Raw genomic sequence first — 13,135 nt, 5'->3', positions numbered from 1 at the left:
AACAATGCTGATGGTGTTAATCCTAACCATTTGTCTGCTTGTGTTAGCCAAAGTACTGCATCTTAGAACGCGAGGTTTATAAAATAAACTCTTTAAACTTTTACCGTGTCTTTGTTATTCTGTTGTGGACTGATATATAGCTACCAACGGGTATTTTGGGTTTCCACCACTCCTGAGAGTATCTAAGTCGCTTGTTCTGGGTTGTCTATACATTGGGACCGCCAAGCTAAATCTCGGATAACGAATGTGACACTAAGCTAGTCGGATAGGGGTTCTTAGTTCTGAGGGGAGTTTCTGGTACACCACAATTCTCTGAGGTCCTGGTTTCCTGCGCATAGTTCTGTGCCTAAGCAGAATCCCTGCAACAGTCCTTCCCTGAATAATCGGAGCCCCAAAAGTCCAGCCCCAGGCAGATCATGGAGACGACGGTCCCGGAGTGTGGTCGAAGAGCTTCATTGAAGAATATGAACCGCCCTAGCCTCCGGCCATCGTCGGGGGGAAGAGCAAGTAAGCAAAAAAAACGTAGAGGTCCAGAACCCCTGTCAGGTTCAGGAAAGGTAGACAATCGACCCAGAGGGGAACTGCAACCAGTCATCGTCGACCCCTGGGCGTGCCCACCGACCACCCAGAGGTCATTGGTGTTCCTCGTGATTGGTCTCCATTTTTGTCTGGTGCGGTGTCCGAGTCATCCGTCGTGAGGCCCAGGAGTTCCAGGCCTTCTTTCAGATCGGTGATGTGGCGGCGCTTGTTCTTGAAATCGAAACTTAATCCAAATGGATACGTCCATCTGTACCGGATGTGGTCCTCCCGGAGTTTGGTAGTAATGCCTCTAAACAGTTATCTCCGTGCCAGAGTTGCCTGTGCTAGGTCTTGGTAGATGGAACACGGATGGTTTTGGAATGAAATGGAGCTCTTTGTCCTGGCCGCTTGGAGGACCACCTCCTTCACTTTGAAAGAATGGAACTTTGCTATGATATCGCGCGGTCTTTTCTGCTCACCAGGTTGTGCGGTGCCCACGTGGTGTACCCTGTCCAGTTTGATTTTAAGTGTTTGGGGGGCCAGAATCTCCGCAAACAGGCCCTCCACGAAGGCCGCCAGGTAGGGCCCCTCTGCACCCTCTTTAAGGTCTCGAATACGTACGTTCTCTATCCGTGACCGATTTTCAAGGTCCTCCGTCTTGAGGAGAGATAGGTGGAGCTGCTCCTGAAGTTGGAGGACAACTTCCCACAGCTCTGTGTTTAGTCGCTCCTGCTCCTGGGAATGTGTCTCCAGGTCAAGGACCCTAGTGCCCACAGAGTCCACATCTTGCTGGAGGTAGGTCATGCGGTTCGTTAGGTCCGCCCGCAGTTGATCTATTGAGGTTTTAATGTCCTGGCTTAGGTCCTTGCGAAGTTCCGTTTTGAATTCTTTAAACATAGCCGCCAAATCCGCTTTCGTGATCGCCATTGCAGTGGCTCCTGTGTCGCCCTGCAGCATCGGGCGTTTGTCTGAAGGAATGAAAAAGTCAGAGATTCTACCCGTCTGCTTGCTCGTCGTCTTCTTTGGCGGCATATGGTGCGGACCAGGCTGGCCCCTGAGTAGCTATCTGAGAAGATGAAGCTGCTGCACTCCCTGTTGCAGGCAACTAGATGGGGGGATTAAGGCAGAGATAGGGCTGTCGGACTCCCAGGCGCGGAGTCTGTGAGGAATATGCGTTTTCCTATTTAGGAATGCCCCATGGGGAGTGGATCGTGGCCAGTCGGTGCCAGCAAAGCCAGGTAGGCGGGCAACCAGCAAGTAAGGACCGATGGGGGGTGGTATAGTCTGTGGTCCTTCTGGGCGTGCTGGAGTGCAGCAGGAGCACGTTGTGATATCCCCAGACCACTGGCTGTGCAAGTAGCAGGTTGGGGATGTAGGGGGAGACCGCAGGCTGAACAGGGAGCCGGTGTAAGGTTAGAGGGAGCCAGGTAAGGCGCTGAACTTCATCCGAAGGGCGCCGACTGCCGCCATCGCGGGGTCAGGCAAGCGCCAGGCGGGATGTCCCGGAGGAGGGCCGCCGTCAGAGTGAAGCTGATTAATGTGCCCCCCAGCCCAGAAGAGTCAGCGGGAGTCTCCACGGGGCGCCAGCGCGCAGGCAGCAAACCTACCTCCCGGGGGCGGCCTTAACCGACAGCGTCCTCGGCACACCATTTTGTGTTATCGCCCGAGATGTAGCTCTGCAGCCACCTAGAGCCGTGCCTGTGCAGCGCGTGGACCGGGAGCCGAGGCGAGCTACGTCCGCTCGGCCATCTTGCCCGGCCACGCCCATATAGTGTATTTTTTTAAATATATCGGCTCTGCTTTGGTTAGCACCTTTCAGATGATATTCTGAATTATACCATCTTTCATACACTCCGTGTTGGGAAGCGTTTTTTTTATTGGTTCCCGCTTGTCCTGCTAATTACTGCGGGAATACTGGTTTTATTCTTTCTGCTCCGCAATGGACGTCCCAGTTCAACTCGGAATGGAGACAGCACTGCTAGTGCTGTGTTGCTGTGAGCGCAAGATACACTGCTTCGGCACACCTTGGTTTCAAGAACTAAATGAGCACTGGTTCTTGTTGTTCAGGCCGGTCTGGCTTGACTGCATACAACCTGACTTCCGCTGCCTGCTATGCAGCCAAGAATGCGTCCTGGATATATGTCTCGGATCAGAATTGGTTGCACCACTAGACAATGAAGTACTGATGGACACCTTAAAGGCCCATGCGTACTGCTGTCCCTGCGTATTCCATTGATGATGAATGCATTCTTAGAGCCACCCTGGGATGCTTCAGCTACTAGTGATATGAGCAACCGCTCTGCGGGCAACTTGGGGGACAGGACTCCTCCCTCAGCTGCTGCTGTGGGAACTGGATGGAATTACCTTTGCTCCATAAACATGCTACGAGGTGCACCTCTGGGAATGCCTGCGGATGCCTCGGAACACAAGCAATTGGCCTTTTCTGTGTGGGAACAATTTGGTCTCTTTTTCTAGGCAACAGGGCTTTCTCAGTGCCTGGGATCTCAAATAATATAATGACTTTTGACACATATTTTAATGGGAAGCCAGCTTCTAGATACTTTTAAGATTTTTTTTTTTTTTTTTTAGGAAAAAAAAACATTTTTTGTGATTATCTACTGGCTTTTGAGATAGTTTTTTAGATACTGAACCTTAGTACGAGGAGTGGGTGCTATATTCTCGAGTAAGACCCATATAGCGAAGCAGCACATTTCTTACATTATCCTCACAATTAACATTTCCAGCTGTGATTTGGGGCACACATTTGCACGCTTGAGATTGTTGGATTAGTTTCTCTGAAACTAAACTTGCTTTTACATTTAGCTTTGCAGAACATCGTCACAACGCCCTGAACATCATGTACAAGGTCTCATTTCAAACTACTTACAATTGTCATCACTATCTTCATACACGGGGCGACAGGGCTATCTATAAATCCATAAAATCACTAATCTATGCGTACCTTGTGAGGCTGCTTTCTGTTATAAAAGATAAGCATCCAGATAGATTAGTAGAGGAGGTACTTCCGCTGACACCGAGGCTCTTTGCCTGCTGAGAAATCTCCATGCAGAAACCTGAAATCTCGTGAGGGGTATCCAGTTTGTGACCAAGACGGGGTCCCTCACTCTATCCCATCAGGTAATGGGGTTGGATCATCCTTTGGGGGGATTCTTGCCTTTACACCTACACACACCCTAGTTACACTTAAAGTAGGGTTCGCATAGTAGGAGTACGCTAGATTATTGCCTTGTTTATATGCCTGTATATATTCAATTGTCCAGCACCATGGTAGAACTATATCTACTCTTTACGCTTTTGGGGCTTGTAATCGCGTTTATCTGCTTCGGTCTACTAATCATGGCAGCACACGTATTTTTATGCAAGAATAACGTTGGTTCAATAAGTATTACTGAAAACGTTCCAGTGTGTATTCTCTGTACATTACTCTGAGAATAAGTGAGCACGAGTGGTCAGGGTTCTCATATTCAGTGGTTGCCAGAAACCATTCACTCCCTGGTAAGCTTAGGGGAGCTTACAGTGGCACTGTGAGCTAGCTGATCTATAGGACAACATATCCTGCTGGGGTGTCCGGAATCAGTCTTGACACCAAGCCCCTAGTTTATGTTGTCAAAACAATGCACAGATCCTACAGATTAGTAGGAACTACACAACACCCCAAAAGCTTCATGGGTATAGGCTTGGGTGATATAGTGTGTGTTCTGGATATCTTTTTAACTCGAATCTTATAAGTAGTATACTCACAAAAGTTTAATACTTCCCATTCAGTTACAAGCTGATGTCACAGTCTTTAGCTTTTGTAATATGCACACAAGTCGGGCTAGAGCTGCATTTGCCTGTATTACATTAATTGCACATATTTGACCTAGACATGGTCTTCCTGTGTTATTTTCATGTACAGCCTTTAAGGAAAACCTACACTTTATATGTGAACAGCCTATACACCTGAACTGTATTAGAAATAAAACAATGCATAACATTGAACCCTCTATGCACAAAGTTTTCTTTCAACCACACTGAATGTGTTCCCTCTGTTTCTCCGATACACTGAGGGCTGGTAAATATCTGCAGTTGACAGACTATGGGCATAAACAACCTTTTTATAAGACATTTTGCTCTGTAATAAGTGCTTTTGGAACAGTTTTATCCTAGGGCTCTATCATGGAAAGGGCCACGGAAATCATACAGCAATGGAGAACTAACTATGCAGGAAGGATGATTAAATTAAGCTGCAGGAGATTATGTAGCCTTATGCACCGCATTCTGTGATGAGTATTTTCTTGCTTTTTTTTTATTTTATGACACATCAATACAAAAGGGCTCTCAACGCAAAGCAAAAGGCAAATGTTTCTTTAAAAAAAAATTATAAATTCACCAGATAGTACTGAAAATGTTATTAATCAAGAAAATGTGTTGCAAGGAAGCACAATTACCCTATTTGTTTTAACAAAGTCCCTTAAAAATCCCAGAGGAAAATAATGTGGGTAAACCATACAATGGTGCATTCGACAGGAAACAAGCCTATATTTGCACACTTTTTGTAATAAGACATACATCTTTTATTTGGTGAACCCAATTGAGTTTTAGAACGGGTATTCTGTGTGAAGCTACATAAGCACCTCTTTCCATTAAGAAACAATCTTCCACAATATACTGTACATTACTTATGTATAATGTATGGGTCTTGCTAAGTGGCATTATATGATTAAATACATACGACTATAAATATTAAAGTAGAATATTTGGGCTTTTTCTGCCCTCTTGAAATAATGCTGCTGAGAAAGAATATCTATGATGTGACATGAATTTGCAAGAACAACAAATGAAAACTGCATGGGATTTAAAAAATATATTGAAGGGAAAATCTTTATGGGGCACCTCAGAAAAATACCTCTAATTAGTTACCATAAATTAGAAACTATTTGGACTTGACAAAGCCCAGTTCATGTTCTTTTCTCTACTCCACATGAAATAGTACTACTAACTCTCACACTTGATCCAGCATGTCTCTCTTACTTCCATATATTTTTTGTAAATTATTTTTTCTTCCTCCCCTATGATTCTTTTAAATTCTAATAATATAGGGGGTTGCCAATAACATACCTCACTAATCAAATTTCTTTCTAAGGGTCACGTACTGAAGTTGTGTTGGCTCCATCTCATTTCAGCACGCATTACAATTTTACAATATGTTTGCTTACATTAGATTGCCCCTATAATACGCTGCTATTGTAAACTTTAAAAACTGAAGGAAACCATTAAAGCATCCCGTAGTTTTCAAAAAAAGAATTTGTTTTTATTATATTTGAACATACAGTACAGCAGGAATCCAGCACCGGGGACCAAGGGACTACCCGCTTCCTTTGCTGCCCGAGTGCCGCCGCCGTTTGTTTCGCGCCAGGAGGTGCGCAAAACGCACTAGGCACTCCCGCAGCGCAAGACGCGTGCAGGCGTGCCCGGGCTAAGACCAGGCCGGGAGGGTGAGGGGGGCAGTCCACACCCATCGGAGCCCAGAGGAGGCTGGGCTGGGCCTACCCTCTTGGTTTCTCTCGCCTTCACTTTGGGATAATGGCGTCAAGATACAATTTGGTGTAGCTGTGTGTAGGCGATAGTTTTATTCTCCCATAGCTGTGTCTATACAAGGTTAATTTCATTATGGTGAAACGGAAACCCACGCCTGCTGCAAAACTACTGACACTACCTTAGATGGTTTCCTTCAAAAGGCGGTAGGGGCAATTAATAAGGAAATAGAACTGGCTGAGCGAATACTTTCACTAGCCCCACTCCCTGTACCACCTTCTCCCGCTACTGTGGACGCCTACACAGTTACGGCTGAAAAGATCCTGAACAGAGGTTACAAGCCCCACTTTCGCCCACAGTTATAATTTTGAGTCAGGGTGATTTATGTGTTACATGTGAGGGAGATGAGTTTACCCCTCGACCAACAGCGGAAAAAACTGGCTCCCAGAATGTAACAGGAGGGAAGAGGAAGCACACTGAACTGGCAGGGGCTGACTATAGACTGAAGGGTCCTTCACCAAAGGTTAAAAGAACTAAACAAACCCACTCTCTAGGAAACACCAGTAGATCTCGAAATGGTGGAGGAAAAGCTACTGCGCAAGATGAAACTGATACATTGACTTGAAAATTTTGTAAGGTGGTACTGAGGTTCCGTGCGAGACGGAACGACACTTTTTGGGTGTTGTCGAATATGGATGAGTTTGGTGTCTACGAACCGCAAATGACGAGTTTAGTGGGTGTACGCGTTTTCGCTACGCAACCACGTATGGTTCGTCTCATTTTTGGGTTTGTCCGTCCGAACCCTCGGGTTCCATTTTAGATGCGGCATCCATCTGGTCTCTTGCCCTCAAGTAGCCAGCGAACGGACTTTGTCCGCTCTGTGACCCTGGGACTCCCAAGCTTACACGAAGGATACGTGTTTCTTTGAGGGTGACTTTTATGATAGGGGAAATGACACGGCAAAGGCAGATGGCCCCGCTCGAGGCTCATCTTACCGTGCTGGTCTATTGTTTCAGTCGTGCATGCATTGGGCACGAGGTCTTTGATCCTGTAATCAAGTTCCCGTTATTACTCCCAACACGCTTTTCCAATCTGTCGTGCACCCTTGTTCTTTCTTTGCATCTGTTTCTGTCCCTTTTCTTAATGTGTTTACAGTCAGAATGGAATGTGTTTAACTGTGGGGATGATATGTTTTTACAGTTGGGAACCGGTAATGCTGCTGTAATTATGTTCCGGCCTCCTGAAACATGAACGCGACTCTTTTGAAGTTTATTGTGGGAACTGAGTTGTAACCTTTGTTTGCCATGTTGTGCAATGGCAAAAACGTGTATAAAAGGAGCGATCCACTTTTGCAATTTGAAGCAGTCTCCGAGAACCTACACATTGTGTACTTCTTGCGATTACTGTATCCCTGCAGTAAATAAACGCTGATCTTTGACGTCGCTGGAAGTGTCCCGTGTCTCTGTGTTTTGTACGCCAGAACAGGTAACCCACGAAGGTTTCAGGTGTTGTCCTCTGGCACCGCTGGGTCTTAGAATAACCCAGTCCTTCAGTACAAGAGGCCTTGCACCCATTTTATCCCGCTTAGTTTGTATAGAAGAGCATCTTGCCAGACTATTGCAGGGTCTAGGGAAATTAATGGCACCCGAAAAGCAAAAAGAGTATGACCACCCTTCCCAGTAGTATAGATAAAAGGGTAGATGTCACTCTCCCTACTGCCCCTATGAGTGGGCTGACCCCTACAAGAGGATCATCTATTATAATTAACAGGGCCGCCTCTCAAAAGCTCCCGCTTACAAATGGCAATAATAATTGAAAGGTCCCGACATCATGGGAACCTGGGCCGCATGGGAATCTGAACGGGGATAACCGAAGAATGGAGCAAGGGGTCACAAATCAACCAAGACCTGGCCCTCCAAGCGGGGGAGACCGTTGCAAGAAAACAAATGCAAATGGTCCAATGCATGGTCTCCTAACCGGGCGGGGGCGAATAACACCTTAAACTTACCCCCTGATTGCACACCGTATACATTGATCCTGACAGGGGTTCCTCATCTCGCCCCTGGTCAACAACAAAGTTGTCAGAGCCTCAAACAAATCAGCGCATTGGTGCTCTTGAAAAATGTTATCGCAGACAAACTGTCTTGAATATATCATCATGGCAAGGCGGGTGAGCTGGTTGGGTTACACAGCTAAATGTATGGAAGGGGATTGTGTAGTGTTCAATTTTAGCAAAGCAAGGTGTGCACAGTTTGCTCTGAAGCTCCTCAGAGATTCTCCTAGTGAACTTATGAAGGCGTGTCCATTGGGCTTTTTCCAATCTCCCCCACCAGGGGACCATTATGAGACAACAGCCCCCTTGACTAGGTCCAAATAGATACCTCCCCGCCGAAAGTCCTCTCCATTTATTCACCCCAACAACTTTGATGCTCTCTCTGGCTTGACAGAAATTGACTGACTACCTGTCCGATCTGGTAGCCCAGCCAAATTGAGAAGAGCAAGTCCACAACGTGTCCACCTAGGGAGAAACTCATATGTAGTTGATCTTGGTAGTAGGCAGCTTACAGATTCATCTGGATCCCTTTTGCAAAACAATATCAGTACTGGTATGATTATAGATTAATATGAAACCCATTCTCAGCCTTCCACTTCAATCTCCAATGATAATCCCGGAGGGGACTGGCCTAGTAACCCCGCCCATCGTGACTGCGTCCAACTGTACACAGGTGGGCTTAGCGAACCTGGGTCACACCACTCTACCATTTAAAATGATTTCATGGAACATCGCAGGTATCTGTCTGAAATCATTTAATGAGGTATGGTTACAGTATATTAGGGGGTTTGATATCATCTGCCTCCAGGAAACATGGCTTAAGGACGATATTGTGTTGGACGATTACCATTCCTTCACCGTCGATGCAACACCTTCACCGGCAGGGAGGGCAAAAGGAGGGCTGGTGATGCTAATTTCAGTTAAATATCGGTCCATACAAGCCCATGCTGTAAGTGCCTCAATCTGATACCAACTAATCTTGCTTTCCAACCAGATTCAAGTAAAGTTCCTACTGGTGAATTGGTATTATAACCTCTTCAACCAAAATAGTTGTCATGTTATTGAAACCCTACACGCGGAAATCAATAATATTGCGAGGAAGTGGCAGCCATATGCATCCTCTGGGCAGGAGATCTCCACTGTACCACCTATATGTATAGCACCAAACGAGTCTGTGGGCTGCTGGACACAGAGGGTCAGCCTCAGCCAGATTGAATCCATACACCACAGAGTGAGGCTTTAACCCCTTCTGTGCCACGCCCTTTCCCCCTCCTGTGCCGGGCGTTACATTAGTGGGCGGGTTTCATGACGAGATAGTCTCGTCATGGGCACAGCGCGACCGTGCTCCATGACGAGACTATCTCGTCATGGGCACAAAAGAGGTTAAACTCCATCTTTATTGAAAATGACCTGGGCCTGATTAATAATTCGGTCAGAAGTCCCTTACCACAGTGCCCTACTTACGCTGGAGGAGGCAGGGAAAGTGTTACTGATTTTATGTTCCTCTCGAGAAAGTTTTTGCCACTTGTTAGCAACTGAGGTGGAACCAACCAATGCTAGTGACCATATTCCCCTCACCATTTCCTTCAGTAGGTTGGCCATGATTTTTGAACTGATCTGTGCAGACGTAGCCAAATGTCTAACCAGATCTGTTCAGAGAAGGGAACCCCAGGAGATACGGTGGTTTAACACAGAGTGCTCTAGAGCCCAAAATAACCTTAAAATGGCCCTTCATGCTAACCTTCGTGACAGAATCCAAATCAAAAGTGCAAGGCAGGCCTACAAAAGTACTTTTAATCAAATGAAAGAAGAACTGAGGAGATTAGCTTGAGAAGATCTGGAGAGAGCCAGTACCCTCAAAGACACCAAAGAAAGACTAGGCCTACTGCCTCCACAGAAGGTGTTCGGCAGGGGTGCATTTTCGCTCCATTTCTCTTTTTACTGTACACTAATGGGCTAGAGGCTTTTTAATAGAGAAGAAAATTGATTTTCCCAGAATTTGAGGCAAAGCGGTCCCACTGTTATTGTATGCGGACGACACCGTGCTAATGGCTTTGACAGCTAACAGTCTTCAAAAATCACTTAATGCTTTTACAGACTTCATGTCAGCACTTGACCTAAAAGTCAGTTTTATTAAATAGTTTATTATGGTGTGTGGGCCTAAATAAACTAAAACTAGAAAGTTTGTTGTAAGGGGTAAGACTATCGACAAGGTGACCAATTTTCCTTACTTGGGGGAACATTTTTAATAACACTATGAACTGGGATTCTCTCATCACTGCAAGGATACAACATATCAGCTGGGTTGTGGAGGGGTTATTCCGCTTTGCCTGCAAGCTAGGCCACAAGCCGGTGACAGAGCTGGTTACTCTTTACAAAGCCAAATGCTTATCTGTGGCATCTTATGGGGCAGGAGTTTGGGGTTACCATAAAAGCCGCCATTTACAGGTTTTGGAAAACAAATTTATAAAAAGGCTATTGATAACCCCAAACAGTGCCCCCACACTTTTTTGTCATTGTGAGCTGGGGGTGGATTTTCTAGAGGATAGAATAGATATTGCCTCTCAAGGGATGTCATCAAGGATTGTACAAATCTGGACAGCACAGTGTCGATCCCTTGGCTCCGATTTGTGAGAGATAAACTTCATGAGATAGGCTTAGGACACTACTATGACAACCCTGCTAGCATCCACACAAATGCGAAAGCCATTATAAAGGAGGCGCATTGTTCTAGGGCAAATACGCGCTGCTCACAACCGGTAGTGACAGGTCCGTCACGCTTGTTTTATGTACAACAGCAATTTTATTTAACTTTCACTACCAACGTACAGACACGATTTTTTCTTACCAGACTTCGTATACGCACTTTGCACTTTTTAGTGGCATTGCCGAAACAATCAGGATGGGCCGATAAACTCATGCCTTGTCCTTGCGACAATCTGGCAGCTCAGAATACTCTGCACATTATGTTGTTCTGCCCTCTTTATAAAGAGCAAAGGGGAAAATTGTTAGCCCCACTTCTGAGGGAAATTCGTCTTTGTACTTATATTGATGGTTTTAATTTTTTTGCACTCTCTACTTTTCCTATTTGCTCTGCAGTTTCCAATTATATTAAAGTTGCAATGGCCATAAGAAAACGTTATGAATCACATTAGATATACGGGATCTTTTTAAACTCTAAATCGCAATTACTCATATTTATGAAATTCTATGGTTGGTAACAGTCTGTCATAGTGGGTATTTGGTGCTAGGGATTATATCCCTTTCCTAACAGTCTGAACGCTATGAAATGTTCGTTTGTATCGTTTTTATCTATGTTACTGCACAAATACGACATGAAAATATAAAAGTTTATTCAGTGTCAAGGACCATAAAAGTATGACAAACCTGCATTAAAGTTACTTTGACAGTACTTAGCAACTGCTGTCCCATCAATGTTTTTGTACGAACTTAGCCACCCCCAACCCACATGCGCCGCACAGCAGTAGGAATTCCTTAAAAATAATTTTATAAGGCCATAAAACATCACTATAGTAAGCACCGTCCAAACCTCTTCTCTCTGGATAGGTGTCTTCATTTCCCGGGTAACAAATAAAAATGGAAGAAATGTATCAACAAGCATGGGAGTCCTATGTGTGATTCTCGTGTCCCTCCCCTGCCTCCTCAAACCCCACAAGCAGCAGTCCCCAAGTCTGTAAATCGTCTGCCGCCTTATCATCTCTCCTACACTGTCGAAGACGTATCTCTTCTGCTGCCCCCCCATTCTTTAACATCCTTCGTTCAACCATGTTCCCTAGGACCCAAGGGTTCCATCCATGAGATGGCAGCACGTCTTTTTGCCAGTAGCAGGGCCAATTGTATACATATCCACTCCATTTTCCTACCCTTTTGTTTCTTAATATTTCCCAGAAGACACTTGCTGGGGTCTGCGTCTAATGTCAGAACCTCAATGTACCCAAACCTTTGAACAACAAGGTCCCAGAAAGCACACATCGAGGGGCAGTGCCAGGCCAAATGGAGGAATGTTGCGGAGCTGCCCAGACACAGAGGACACTCATCCAACCTATTAGTGTCTATGTAACAGGACTGGGGTAATATATGTGCGGTGTATGTAGTTGAAATGCACCATTTTAAACCGTGTGTTGCATGTCCCTAATTTAATCAGTGCACAAATGCCCTTCCACTGCACATCTTCCAAGGGGGCACGAAGTTCCTCCCCCCAAGCTGACTTGGACGCGGACTCACTTACAAGAGATACAGATTTTCGCTTTTGGGCATGACTTGGCCCTGGGAATTCCCTTTGCATCCAGCGCAACACACTGGATCTTTGATTTTGGATTTTCTACACGCGGTGTTTTGAGCTTTCGTGTTATTAAGCCCTGATGAAGTCTCCTTGTGGGAACGAGACGCGTTGGCTGAGCTGTATGTGCTATTAACTTAAGGAAACAATAAAAGTTGAAATAAAGACGTTTAATACCACTAAAGTGTCTTGGACTTCATTGCCTGGTGTACCCCCGTTTGTAGTTGCTTTTTCAGGATCTGGAACACAGAGGCGCCACGCAACGGCTGGTGCAGGGGTATCAGTGCAAGGGACCACTTACTGAGGAAACTGGAGTGTGGTGTAGAGCCATAAGTCTGCCGTTGAAACTTTCTTCTACAATAATGTGTCATTGCAGACAAAACAGGAAACTATACTGATTTTAACTATGAGTGGCCACTAATATAAGGCCTACCCCTAGTCAACTTCTAGCCACGCAGCGTTCCTTCTGCACCAGGCTACCTGTGCGCAGTTCCGGGCCGGCGCATAACGGTAGTCTCATATGTGCAGCCCTCACACACATGCACACATCTTCACGTGTAGCCAGTCAAGAGCCCCTTATCCTAGCTGCATCACAGTGGCCTCATCTTAAAGGTGGATACTGTAAGCATATAAGAGATGTGTAGCAGTTTACTGTGTGATTACGGTGGCTGAGATACAATTAGTGAGACTCATGCACAGTAAAAAGCCCAAAAGTGGGTCCTCAA

At 45.6% G+C, this 13,135-nt stretch overlaps 1 protein-coding gene across 5 annotated transcripts in view; it reads right to left on the bottom strand.

Moving 5' to 3' along the window:
* Positions 1-13,135, bottom strand: part of STX18 (syntaxin 18) — a 485,190-nt gene that overhangs the window by 364,306 nt on the left and 107,749 nt on the right. The gene's annotated exons all lie outside the window — the stretch shown is intronic.

This window comes from Triturus cristatus, chromosome 4_2 (genome assembly GCF_964204655.1).
Source record: "Triturus cristatus chromosome 4_2, aTriCri1.1, whole genome shotgun sequence".
In the NCBI taxonomy this organism is placed as follows: Eukaryota; Metazoa; Chordata; class Amphibia; order Caudata; family Salamandridae; genus Triturus; species Triturus cristatus.
This window is presented reverse-complemented; position numbering and strand designations above follow the sequence as displayed.